At 41.4% G+C, this 13,151-nt stretch overlaps 1 protein-coding gene across 1 annotated transcript in view; it reads left to right on the top strand.

The window, feature by feature from the left end:
* Window positions 1–9: 9 nt before the first annotated feature.
* Gpd2 (glycerol-3-phosphate dehydrogenase 2) overlaps window positions 10–13,151 on the top strand; it is a 138,492-nt gene continuing 125,350 nt past the window's right edge. Inside the window, exon 1 of the mRNA XM_010606767.3 lies at window positions 10–83. The gene's annotated coding sequence lies outside the window, so the exon portion shown is untranslated. The remainder of the gene's footprint in view (window positions 84–13,151) is intronic.

The following is a 13,151-nucleotide window of genomic DNA, read 5'->3' as shown; positions in this document are numbered from 1 at the left end:
GCGCCTGACGAGTCTGCCGTCCGCCCTGGCCGAGGAACCGGGCGCTCCCGTCCGCGGCCCCTCACGCGTGGGGCTCATCTCAGGTGCGTTTCCCGGGCGAGCCCGGTCTCTGCCTGGGGGCTCGAGCGGGGAGCGGTCCCTTCGGGCCAGATGAGGCTTCTGGGGTTCCGGTGGTGCAGTAGGTGCTGGTGGCGGCAGGAAACTGGGGAAAGATTTGAGAATTTTTCTCCACCCACGGAGGATGGACTCATGCTTTTTAGGGTTTCGCTGCTTACCTTTTGGAGAGTACTGGAGGGTAGTGAGTTTGTAAAACGCTGAGGAAAGTGGCAGGGCTTTGGGCAGAGGGTTTGTATCTCAGCGAAAGTTGATGCAAACTTTGAGTTTGTGAAAGTGACTGGTCTGAGGAGAATTGTGGATCCTTTCTGAAGCCAGGGTGGGAGCCCTTCTGGAAGAGGATAGAGAAACTCAAGCTGCCTGGGTGTGACCGGCCTCGGAAGAAATGGAAGGTGTGCACAGATGAGTTTCAGACAGCCCCCACCCTCGTAGTAACATCTCCCAGCAAAAATAGACCTGCAGTGTCTTGGCGGAAAGGTGCAGGGGAGAGACATGTGGGTCTTATCAGATTTCTAGACCTTCTGACTTTTCCCTTGTGCAGAGGTGCAGAGCTGTGTTCACCGCGGGAGCAGCCTTCCACAAGATTTCCAGAGAAACTCAGATTCTCTAAAGACTTGATGACAGGGGCCACCCAAATGACACAACACATTATAAATATCATAGGAGACAGCTATAGAAATAGCTAACAGCTAGTTTAGTCAACTTGTATAAATAGGTGTGGAAAAGAAGTTAGTAAGCTACACAGTATTTATTAAAACAAAACTTAGTGTTTCTCACATGTTCCAAGTTTATGAAATGTTGGACTTTCTTTTTGCAGTGTGGAGGGTAATGGCAATAGTTTTGCTAGGACTAGGAACTGCTGGGTTCGTAGTCTCCAAGTCCCACAGCCCTTGCTGGCTATCATATGAGAGCTGAGTGTCATTGCCCAAGAGGTGCTATGTGCAGCCTGCGATGTTGAAACCTCTCTGGTGTTTTTTAGGGGCACTGTGTCAGGTTGCAGCACTCCCTCGATCTTAACAGCAATAACAGCAAAATTAAAAAAAAAACTATTGAAAATAACATAGCAATACTTTAGAGAATAATAGCTAAAAGATAAGATTTTGGAGTTGCATGCTGTTACATGCCTGTAAGGCTGTAAGGCTGAGGCAGGAAGATCACCTCAAGTTCAAGGCCAGCCTGGGATACATAGCACAAAGCCAACCTGAACTGTATAGTGAGACCCCATCTCAGAAAACCCAGTAATATGGTGTGCAGGAAAATGTGTGTAACTAGAAATTATTAGTATTGCAAACATGTACAAATTAAAAAAAAAAACCAGATACAGTCATGTGCTTTCAAAGCTGATCTTTCTGTGAAAAATTTAGTAAAATTCGATGTTTTTAATAATACTTTTCCCTACGTCTCTGATGTTTTACACACTTTCCCAGGCAGTCTTAAAAATTTAACTTAATTCTTGTCACTTTTCACAGATTTGCTGAAAAACATGTCAGAAAGCTTGAGTTTTACCCTCTCCATTTGTGACAGTGGGGCATGTTTTCTCTAAAGTATTGGAAAAGTTACTAACAATTAGTGTCACACACCCCCACCACCCCAACCCAGCTGTTTTTAGCATTGCTATTTGCAAGTAGGGAAGACTGAATGGAAGTAGACTAAAGAGGTATGAGCAAAGGAGTTTTAGTTGCTTATCACAACACTTAGTTGATCCCATCATGTTTTATTACCTTTGAATTGAGAAGAAAAATTGGGTAAGAAGAAATGAATAAAGGACAGGTTTTGCTTTTCCTTGTTTTAGGATTGTTGACATGATGGGTAAAAGAAAGGTGCAAGGGAGACATGATCAAATTCAACTCCAAGTGAGAAAGACATGGTCCAAAGGCCAAAGTGACTGTGAGCCAGGAAGGCTAACAGTTTTGATCTCAGAATCAGAGATGCTAATAGTTTGAAGACGTGGGATGTTTCTATAATGATTGTGGTTGCAGCTTGTCCAGAAATCTAATTTGTGTCCTGAATATATGATGTCCTGGTCCTGGATATATATATATATATATTGCTTGTTTTCTATGATTTTCATTTTTTGTTGGAGGTTCTTCCTTGTTTGGTGTGTATATCATATTTGTGCTGTTTCTTGTTTTTTGATTGAGAATTTTGTGTTGCTTCTTTCAAAATATGATTTATGTAACAAAGCTTGGTTTCTCGTTTTATTTAGGTTATGTTGCTTCTATTAATTCATTAATTTGATGAATTAATTAATTGAAGAGGCCTCTCCCAACTAAAAATTCACTATCATGTTGTGACACTATTTTTTTATGGTGTTAGGCAAGTGCTCTGCAATAAAGCCACATCACCAGCCCCACTGTGATATAATTAAAAATATATCTTTGTACCTTTTCCCGACAAGACTTCTAAGAGCATTGGAATCCTAGAGTGATGAGTATCTTTTGGATACTAGCAAGGTATAGGACTTCTGGTGGATCCTTAGACAGTGTCAGGATGGAGCTTGGAACTTTTGGACCTGTCCTTCAGTTCTGGGGAGGGTAGAAGGGCCAGTGATTGCAGCAATCATGCTTCTGTAGTGCAACTTTAAAAAAAAAATCCCTAAAGCAGTGCTGGTAGCGTGTCAGTGGGCACGCAGCTCTCTATTGGCACGTGGTAAGCCAAGTTTCCCAGCATTTCCCCAGAAGCTGAGCATTAAAGTTTACATGCATGATCAGTGTTCTGGCACACATCTGTAACCCCAGCACAGAAGTGGGGGGGCGTGTCGGTGGCCGGGGCAGGAGGATTCCTGTGACGTTGAGGCCAGCCTGGGCTACATAGTGAGCTCAGGGCCACCCTGAACTGCATAACGAGACCCTGTCTCAACCCCCCCACCCCAATTTGTTCTTAAAAATTTAATTCAGTGTTGGCACTTTGCCATACATAAGTGAGATTTGCATTGAAGTTTGGGCACTCTGTTTCTAAAAGGTTTGCCATCACTTCCCTAAAGTATGGGCTTTGGAAAGCTTGTGGGTTGTTGAACACACGTGGAGGTACTGGAACAATGGCTTATTCTGGGAGGGCAGGAAAGCACCACACCACCTCTTCACCTTGTGCAGCGCTGTGTATTTGTACCTCGCACACTACATGTGGAATAAAGGTAAAGGTAAATAAAGTGTTGTCTGAAGTTTTAGGGAGCAGTTTTGTGAGACAGCCTTACCCAGCAAGTTCTTTCCTAGTTTAGGCAGGGACAGCAAGTATCAGAATTTAATTAAATTTTAGGATTCCTATTTTGTGTCCTCCCAGCATTGGCAAATTGCTTGGTGTAGAAACCTCATGTTTGGAATTAGGTGTGTTGTGAGTGGAAAATAATAGTTTTCCTTTATCTGTATTGATACAATTTTTTTTTTTCTTTTTGGTACTGGGGATCAAACTTGGGTCCTTGCGCTTGTAAGGCAGGCAGCAGAACCACTGAGCTAAATCCTATGTGTTGATACAATTTTAAGATACTATTTGTATCTTTCAGTAATTTCGGCCACTGAAATTACTGAAATTGTACTTTATTTAAAAAAAATGAGTCCGTTACAGTGTGTGTGTGTGTGCGTTTTTTGTTTTTGGATTTTTTTTTGGTGTGTGGTTGTTGTTGTTTTGTTTTTTTGTGACAGGACCTTGCTATATAGCCCAGGCTGTCCTTGAACTCCAGATTCTCTTGCCTCAGCCTCCTGAGGGCTGGGATTGCAGGCATGAGCCACCAAGTTTGGTGAGCGTGGGTACTTTTTCAACAGTGCTTAATTTGCATTTTCAACCTTTCTATTCTTCAAATAATGTCTTTTGTGGACTCTCCTATTTGATTGCCCACATATATCCTTCTATGAAAGGTTTTAGTCTGGAGGGGGAAAAACCTCCACAAAATATAACGGAGAGACTATTGGTTTTACACTTTATTGAGACAGGATCTCACTTTGTAGTCTAGGTTGGGCCTCAAACTCTCAATCCTTCTGTCTCAGCCTCCAGAGTTCTAGGATTATAGATGTGTGCCACCATGTGTGGCTCAAGGCTGTTTTCTGAAAATGAGATTACCAGAAACTGCTTCTCTCAAATGAGATAGCCACTTAGTGTGGCTTAGTGGCTGCAGAGAGATACGTGATTTACTACTTAACTCATATGTATCAGTGACCACTATGGCTAGGCGGAAGCTTTAGATGTTTATACACCTAGGGAGAAGACAAGCTTATATTCAGTGTAAATATTTTTGGAAAATAATCAAGATTTCATGCCATTGTTATTTCAATACAACACAAGTTTCTAAAGTAAGCTTCTAAAATGTACTTCAGATGTTTGAAAACAATGCAGTTCTGTGTACTAGGTTCTTTAAAGTTGTTTCTCTTTTATTTAAACTGAATAAACAAAGGATATTTTGTTTCATTGTGGTAAAGTCAAGACTGCTTTGATCTTGTTCCTGTCAGCTCCACCCTTCCAGGAGTGGTTCTGCCCTGTGGGACAAGGTCCAAGTGTCTGCCTTGGAATGCATGGATTTTGCCATCTTGCCCCAAGTTCTGCCCTTATCTTCTGGGTGCAGCCAAGTCCGACTCATTGGGATTCTGCTGGCCTCCTTGTTCTCACAGCCACCCTGTGTGCATGTTCTTCCTTCTCTCACTTTCTGAAAGTCATTACCTTCCAAGTCAGGGGACTTTCACTCCCACCCCTCATTTCCAAGAAGTACTTCAACTACTCTCTCTCTCTCTTTTTTTTTTTTTTTTTTTTTTTTTTTTTTTACTTGAGGACCTTCAGGCCCCTACATCTGCAGTGTCAGCATGTGGAGACTTGTTGAGCCCTGTGCAAGGAGAGCTGAGAAAGGCCTGTTTGCTTTGGTTTTTTTGAGATTGGGTCTCACTATGTAGTTGAAACTGACCTGGAACTCTTTATGTAGCCCAGGCTGGTCTTAAACTTATAGTGATTCTCCTGCCTCAGCCTCCTGAGTGCTGGGATTTTGCAGTTGTGTGCCACCATGCCCAGCCAACTACTCTTTTGATGTCACTCCTAAGTCCCTTATAGATTCCGTAATTAATTAATTATTTTTTTTGAGTACTGGGGATCGAACTCAGGTCCTTGAGCTTGAGAGGAAGGTGGTGCAACCATTGAGCCGAAGCCCTACCCTTTATTTTTTAATTATTTGAACATATCGTCATTTCTCTCCCTGAGGCTGGATCCTACAATTTATTTATTTATTTATTTATTCTTTTTGTTTTTTTTGAGACAGGGTCTCACTGTAATTCATGCTGGTCCTGGACTCACTATGTACCCCAGGCTGGCCTTGAAATTTCAGCAGTCCTGACTCAGCCTCCCAAGTGCTGGGATCACAGGTGTGTAAGCACTACCACGCTGGATCTTACACAGTTTTATAGACCTCACATGCCTAACTCAGGTCCCTTGCATGTGAATGACATCTAGTAAGTAGTTTTCAAGTGAGTCATTCCTTTTTCATGTACTTATCCCTTAATTACTCAAGAAATAAGTAATTGGCATGAGTTGGATGTTATTGGACAGCAGATAACACACTGGTACTATAGATGCATTTCAGATTATGTTTATCTGGGTATGCCAAATGTTATCTCTTTTTAGGACTCTCCTTTTCCCTTATATATTTGATGGTTTTTATTTTGCATATTGGGGATTGAACCCAAAGCCTTTTTACATCCCTACCTCCTTTTTATTTTGAGACAGGGTTTTCTTTTTTTTTTTTTTTTTGTACTGAGGATTGAACTCAGGACCTTGTGCTTGCAAGGCAGGTGGTGGTACCACTAAGGTAAATCCCGGGCCCAAGACAAGAGTCTTGCTAAGTCACTAAGTGGCCCAGGCTGGGCTCAAACTTTTAGTCCTCCTCCTTCAGCCTCTTAGAGTGCTAGGATTACAGGTCATGTACCACCGCACTCTGCTAGTTTTAATATTTAAAGTATATTTGGGAGGAGGAAAGGAAAGTACTGCAAATGAACTGGCATAAAAGCACACCATGATGAAAATCAGAGGAGAAATCTACAAGCGCAAGTGAGGAAGTCACTGGATGTTTGTTAGCCAGGCTACCTACCGGCCTATGTAATCCAATTTTAAGAAATAATCTGGAAAATTAATTTAAACTAAGGTCACTGATAAATTATCTTATCACTCTTATCAAACAAAGATCTCTGGATGCTGAGGGAACAAAACACTGGGACCATTTCTGTAGGTTGGGTGGAGGGAGACTTTGAGTACCAGCATTTACCTGTGGGAAGCTCTGAAGTCACGTGATGTCACTTACATGTGGCTTTAGCTAGTCCCTGCCTGCTGGTTTCCTCCTCTGTAATACTGGGGGGCTGGAACACATGAATTTAAAGTCCTTAAAAAGACTGAGGTATTTTATTACCTTTTTCTGAGGAAAAATAGGAAGACAGTCTTCACCAGTGGGTTCTGTTCAACTCTGGACCCTAGCCTGGTTTTTCTTCCTTTTCTGTGGAGTCTGGGGTTCCTTTTTCTCGGCTGCTCCAGCTGTAACATGCATATCCAGAGAATATTACATTCTTCATCTCTCCCTGCAGGCTTTTGCTCACAGGACCTATCATCACAAATATAATTCCAATATTTTCTTTCATTATGTTTGCTGGTATTAGCCCATTTCCCTCATCCCAGTTCACATTGAGTTGCCAAGATACTTCTCTAAAAAATATGCGAGTGGAGCCTTGATTTAACTCATTGTGTTCCCGAGGGCTGATTGAAACTCAAGTTGGTCAGTTGGAGGCTCAGATTCCTTACACAGCCTTCAAAATCTCTCTCCTGTATTCAGGCAGATCTCTAGGGAGACACTGGCCCAGGATTTCTGTATTAACCCCATACAGAAAAGGATGCTGTGATGTTCCTGACAGAACTCTAGGGGTTACATCTGTATCTGAGACCATTTGGAAGCACAAGCAGCTAGCACTCGGGTTGTAACTCAAGACTTTGTTCTGTTTGTAAGTTAAAACTAAAATTCTGGTCATAACCCAGGTTGCTTGTATGTCAGGCCAGTCCATTGTAGGCCCATATAATTTTTTTCCCTTTTGTGATTCTGGGGATTGAACTCAGAGCCTCCCACATGTTTGGCAAGAGCTTTGCCACTGAACTACATCCTCAGCCATATGGAATTTTGAAATAGGGAGGCACTTAGAGCTGTAGCCTAACCCCCTCTTTTTACTAATAATAGTTAATATTACTGATTATTTATTGAGAAGTTTCCTTTCTCTAAGCATTGTACTAGCACTTTGCAAACATTATTTCATATGCCAACAGTGAACCCTGTGATAGCAGTAAGCAAAAGGGCTAGAGAAACCCAGTGATTCACATAAAGCCACATCAGTTATTTTTTAATATAAAAAAAACTTCATAAACTGTGTAAAGAAACAATAAAATCAAGAGCTAATCCTACTTCCATTTCTACAGTGTACTTCCTGGTTTTTGCTACTTTGGATTAAACTGCTGAACTCATTGAACTTTGCCTTTTATTACTTGCACTTCCTAATACTTTACTTGGTAGCACAACAGTTTGCATCAGTGATGTTGAACTTGTTCAGACAGTTGAATGTGCAGCACAACATGCTTGCTAAAATAGTGTGCCTCTTGATTTGAATTCTAGGAACCTGTGACATTGGTAAGAGCCTTAGTCTCAGTGGATATGGAGACAACCTATAACTTGATAACAATATGCTTTTTTTTACTCCAGTGTTAGGTTTTGAATGGTATTGGGAAAATGAACACAGATACATTCACATTGTAGGTTCAAACATATCAGTGTTCTCCAATATTTGCAGTGAGACAGTCTGTTTATTTATTTTAGCAGGGTCTCAGTGTGTAGTCCAGGCTGCCTTGCACTCCTGTAGTGATTCTCCTGCCTCAGCCTCCTGAGTGCTAAGATTATAGGCATGTGCCACCACACTCAGCACTTGCTTTTTTTTTTCTTTGGTACCAGGGATTGAACTCGGGTCCTTGCACTTGCAAGGCAGGCCACCAAACTCCTGAGCTAAATCCCTGGCATCAGCACTTGCTTTTGCACAGCACCTTTTTTCATGTCTTGAAAAAACTTTCAGCATTTCTTTTTCCAGATCTCTAGGATTTTCTGTGAGCCTTTTTCCCTCCCAGTGTATTTATCAAGATGATTATTAGTGATTAGGGCAGACCAAACTGTTGTAGCAGAAAGACCTGAAAATAGTACAGGCTCAAACATAACTTGATTGCTTATGTTGCAGTTTTTGTTGGTATATGTTTTTCTTCTCTGGGCGATTTAGGCACCCTGGGGTCCTTATGTTTCATGACTTGGCCATTCTTTACAGTTTTTTTTCAACTGTACCCAGCTAGTCAGAAGTGACAAGGAAGAAGATATCCACTCTCTAATACTCATAGAATTTCTAAACTTGCAGATTTATTTGCACAGGCTTGGTAGAAATCTGTTGTATAGTCGCATTTACCTTCTGGGCAGATTGACAAGTGTAGTCAGGTTGGGAGCCCAGGAAGAAGACAATATGGACTTAAAGAGAGGTCCCATTCATGGTGTCCTTGCAACTTATTATACTGAGAAAGCAAGAGATATACTATCACTTCTGAATATCTATGGAGTGAATGGAAAGTGAAGTAGAAAAAAATACTGAAAAGGTACTTCCAGGAAGCACAGCTTAAAGGAAAGGAGAAAGTGAGCACAGAGAGTGCAGAGCCAGTGAGGCTTTAAAGAGTAAGCAAAGACCACATCCTGCAGGGCTTTATAATCAAAGCTAAAATTTTAGATTTTAGATTCTAGGATGATAGAATCCATTGGGGAATTGTACACAGGTAAGTGAAGTGATGTGCTTTTGCTATAAAAATGTTTCTCAATTTTTAAAAAATTATACTCCATGTAGAAAAATTAAAATTAATAAAATCTTAAAGTAACTTTTCCTTAACATGAAAGTATTCTTTAAATATTAACAAATACATTTTTTGTTTGATAGAACTTAGTTTAGTCACAGTCATTATACTTTATAATATTTTTTACCTGCCAAGAAATTATTTTGAGTGATATTGCTCCCATTGAAAATAAATACTGTCAAGGGCTGCTCTAGGTGCTAATGGTGGTTGAGATAATGGGAGGTGAAGGAAAAAGCCTGAAAGCAGGATTTTTTTTTTTTTTTTTTTTTTGAGACAGTGTCTCACTATGTAGTTCAAGCTGCCCTGGAACTCACACTGTAGCCCAGGCTGGCCTTGAATTTGTGGTGATACTCCTCTGTCTCAGCCTCCCAAGTGCTCGAATCACAGGAATGTGCTACCATACCCAGCTTGGAAGTAGAATTTAAAAGTCTATTTTAGTTTTGCAACTGAAAAGTTATTGTATGGACAAGTTTGGGTTAAAGATGAAACAAAGTGGATAGATTTAGAATATGTTTCTGAGATAGTGTTAGGTTACTGAATTTGCTGGTAAAACCATCTTGAGGGAGGAAAAAAGAATCGAATAAAAGCTTACATTCTTTTACTTGAACATTGGGCCATTTACTGAGAAAGGGAAACTTGGGAGAGAAGCAGGATTGATGGAAGACAGAAACTGTTCTGTTTTGGTGGTGTTAGGTTTGAGGAACTTAAGATATTTTGGAGATGTCATACAGTTGGGTGGTTGGAGTTTAGAGATTTTGGTAGGGGATGAAGGGTTAGGGATTATTTGCATGTAGGTTGTACTTGACACTGGGTGGAGTTTCCTATAGATGCATAGCAAAGGGGACCTTTGGAACAACTTTTATTTAGAGAAGGAAGAGCTGTGGAGAGGAATCTAGGAGAGCATGATGTCTCTGAAACAGAGTTCAGAATGTTCTAAAAAGGAGATAGTTCTAGTGTTATTTGCAGAGCTCACTTTTGGTGAAATGAGGTCATTTGTGATTTTGACAACCTGACGTATAGTTTAAGTGGAGTGGCTGGAGCAAAAGCTAATTGGATTTAATTGTAGAAGCAGAGACAGTATTCACAGATAATCCTTTGAAGTTGTTTTGTTGCAAAGGAAAGCAGGAAAGTGGAATGGTTTTTGGGAGGAGAGATTGGTCAAGGGAGGTTTTGCTTGAACTAGAGAATAGCAGAACAAGTCTCTAGGCTGACAGGGTGACTAAGTAGAGAAGAAAAGCAGGAGACAGTGATGGATAATGTAGAAGTAAAATTCCTGAAGACCCAGGAAGAGAGGAGATCCTCACTGTGGGGGGATTGGTCTTCATTGAGAACAGAGACATTTATTTCTTAGGAAAAAAGGAGTATAGTGATGAGAGGACATCGTTTGGGTGGGAAAATGGAGTTCTTACTCGATTGCTTCTACTTTCCCAGTGAAGGAGGATGGTGCTGGGATTGGGGGTGGGAAGAGAGATTTGAAATATCCAGGGGAAATGTCATAGGACTAGTGGTCAGCAGAGATTGCTCATTAGAGGTTTGCAGCTGTGAAGTGAAATTGAGGCCAGTTTTATTTTTTTGTTCTTCTCCAGGTAGTTTCTTCAGCCATTTCGGTGAAAGTGTGAAGTAGGCAGATAGTTGAGTTTAACCAGATTGAGAATTTTTCTAGATAATAAAGAAACAGGAAGAGAGGAGAAGGGAGTTAAGAATGCTTGTGGGGAGAGATTACAGTGATAGGCTTTTATCCTAAACTGGGCAGAAAAGGAAGTGACTGAGAGTGAAACCAGTAGTAGGCAAATGGTTTGGAGAGTCAGATAATGCCAAGATTTTGGAGTGGAAACAGCAGAATAAATAAGCTGGAAAAAGAGAAAGGGATTTCATAGCATGGGTTGCTTGAGGCTGAAGTCTCAGATGCTGCTCCAAATGATGATGATGCCCAAATCAGAAACTACGATAATGGGGTGGATGACTGATGTGTGATCAAAGAAAGGGTGTGGAGATCAGGTGGGTTGAGAAAGTGGCGCCTCCAGATAGTTGTAGAAGATAGTGAGAGTGAAGACAGATGAGTTTGGTAGCAAGGAAGGATGGCAGGTGGTAAAGTCTTGTGGCATGAACTTCAAAATGGGTAAGTTTTTTGAAAGAGGATTGAGGGCAAATTGGGAGGTGCAGTCAAGAGGACTTGCCAGGTTGGGGGAAGTGAACAGGGTTGTTACTAAAACTATTTTGCAATTCAAATGAAAGGAGAACACAGAGAACACAGGTTCCCAGGAGTCTTTTGTGAAGCAAGGCATTAAAACTTTAATCAGTTAATCAACAGAAGATCCTATGAAAGGGGCTAGTTGTTAGTTGGCTCAATATGTTTTATCAACAGGTGCAGCCATCCTGACTTGTACTATATGAAATTAGACTTAAATGTGAGAATAATAATCCCTTGGTGGCATGCTGGGAAAAGTTATTAAGGTTCAGCTTTCAAAATCAGGTTTAAATCTTAACCTTTCCCTTATTTTCAGGGCTTTAGCCTGGTAGAAAGAACATTGAGAGAAGAGAATGTAATCAAATTTGCTAGGGACAGATTTTGAGCTTCAAGGGTGAAATATGAGGGAAGGAGAGCCAGGAAGGTGAGAAGTAGAACAGATTGGCCTCTAAGATCAAGAGGATTGTGGAGCATGTGGGGCTCATTAGTGTAGCTGGCCCACCCAGCCAGGTCAGCCTTCCCTGGTCTCCTTTCCCTCCTGCCCCAGGTGCTCTCCATGGGGAGACTGCCCACTTCCCGGAGCTTTCCCCACCAGGTGCCACTTGTGAGGGACGTAGACCTGCTACTTTGTTCTCCCTGACCCAGGCTGAAGGAGGATTAAGGACAAAGACACACAGGAGGCTCTTGCCTCCTTTTTTTTGGTACTGGGGATTGAACTCAGAACTCGCACTTGCCTGGCATGTGCTACATGCCACTGCGCTAATTCCCCCACCCCATTCTTTCCTCTTAATAGGCTGAGGAGGCCCCAGAATCTGGCTCACCTTGCCTTTATTCACTCACACATGGGTACAAGCAATCAAAGAACCACAAGATTCATCTGCTTTCCAATACCCATCAGTACATACTCTGGTAAAGAACTTGACTTCAGCTCTCTTAAGCTTTCCCTACAACCTGCAATCACTCCCAAGTATAGCCTTTCTCCTTTGTGCTCAAACAGGAGGCCAACTAGGCCTCAATTCTTCTTTGGTCTTTGACAGAATAGTCTTTGGAGGATTTGTGTGAGGACCAGGTAGCAACTCCTGTTGACATAGTGGCCAGAGGTAAGTAAAAGCTTTCTCAAAGTATGTGTAGCCTTGGGTCATTTCCTGAAGAATGGTGCCAATTAGTGTCAAGGCCTCTTTGGAGGACTGCTGTGGTCTTCAACACAAGATGCTTTTAGGGCCTCTTCTCAGCCAGTAGGGTAGGGTAACCCTTGGGGAGAGGTCTTCTGTGTGGCCAAAGTTAAGGAGTGCTGCTTTTGGGACAGCCACTTCATCAATTCTCTCCCCAAATTTATTTCTACTCTGGGCTTTCTCCTCCATTGCCACCATCACTGTCTTAGGATCTTTGGAAGTTTGTGTCTAGATATTTATGTCTAATCTTCTTGGTTTTCCTGCTTCCAGATTCAGTGTCCTTTTACACCATCTCCTGACATTGTTTCAGAAAATGTAGCATAAAGAATGGGGGAATGGCCTCTTATTTCCAAGTGTGGTTTTATCCAGTTCTATTTGGAATGTTGTGAAGATTAATATAGCATTTAAATTGACTAACACAGTCCTAACAGTATGCTTAAAAGCCTTTAGTATCAATTAGTTGCCTATTGGGCAAAGTCAAACTTTCTTTGAATTCTGTGGATCATAAGAAATCTCCAGTAATGTACCTCATCTTGTGCACTCATTCTTGCCTCCTACCTTATGACTGCTCTGTCCGCCTTGAGCTTTAGTCATACCCTAATGCCGTATTCTTGAAAATGCTGTGTTCATGCATTCTTTGCTCATAGTCACTTTTAACCCATGGAACCTTCAACATTAAATATTGCTTTCTTGGGCCAGGGATTTAGCTCAGTGGTTCCACTGCCTGCCTTGCAAACCCAAGGACCCGACTTCGATCCTCAGTACCAAAAAAAAAAAAAAAAAAAAAAAAAAAAAAAAAC

Source organism: Fukomys damarensis, unplaced genomic scaffold (genome assembly GCF_012274545.1).
Source record: "Fukomys damarensis isolate Sample0158 unplaced genomic scaffold, DMR_v1.0_HiC HiC_scaffold_26, whole genome shotgun sequence".
Taxonomy (NCBI): Eukaryota; Metazoa; Chordata; class Mammalia; order Rodentia; family Bathyergidae; genus Fukomys; species Fukomys damarensis.
The sequence above is the reverse complement of the archived record's forward strand: the minus strand, read 5'-3'. Positions and strand labels throughout refer to the sequence as shown.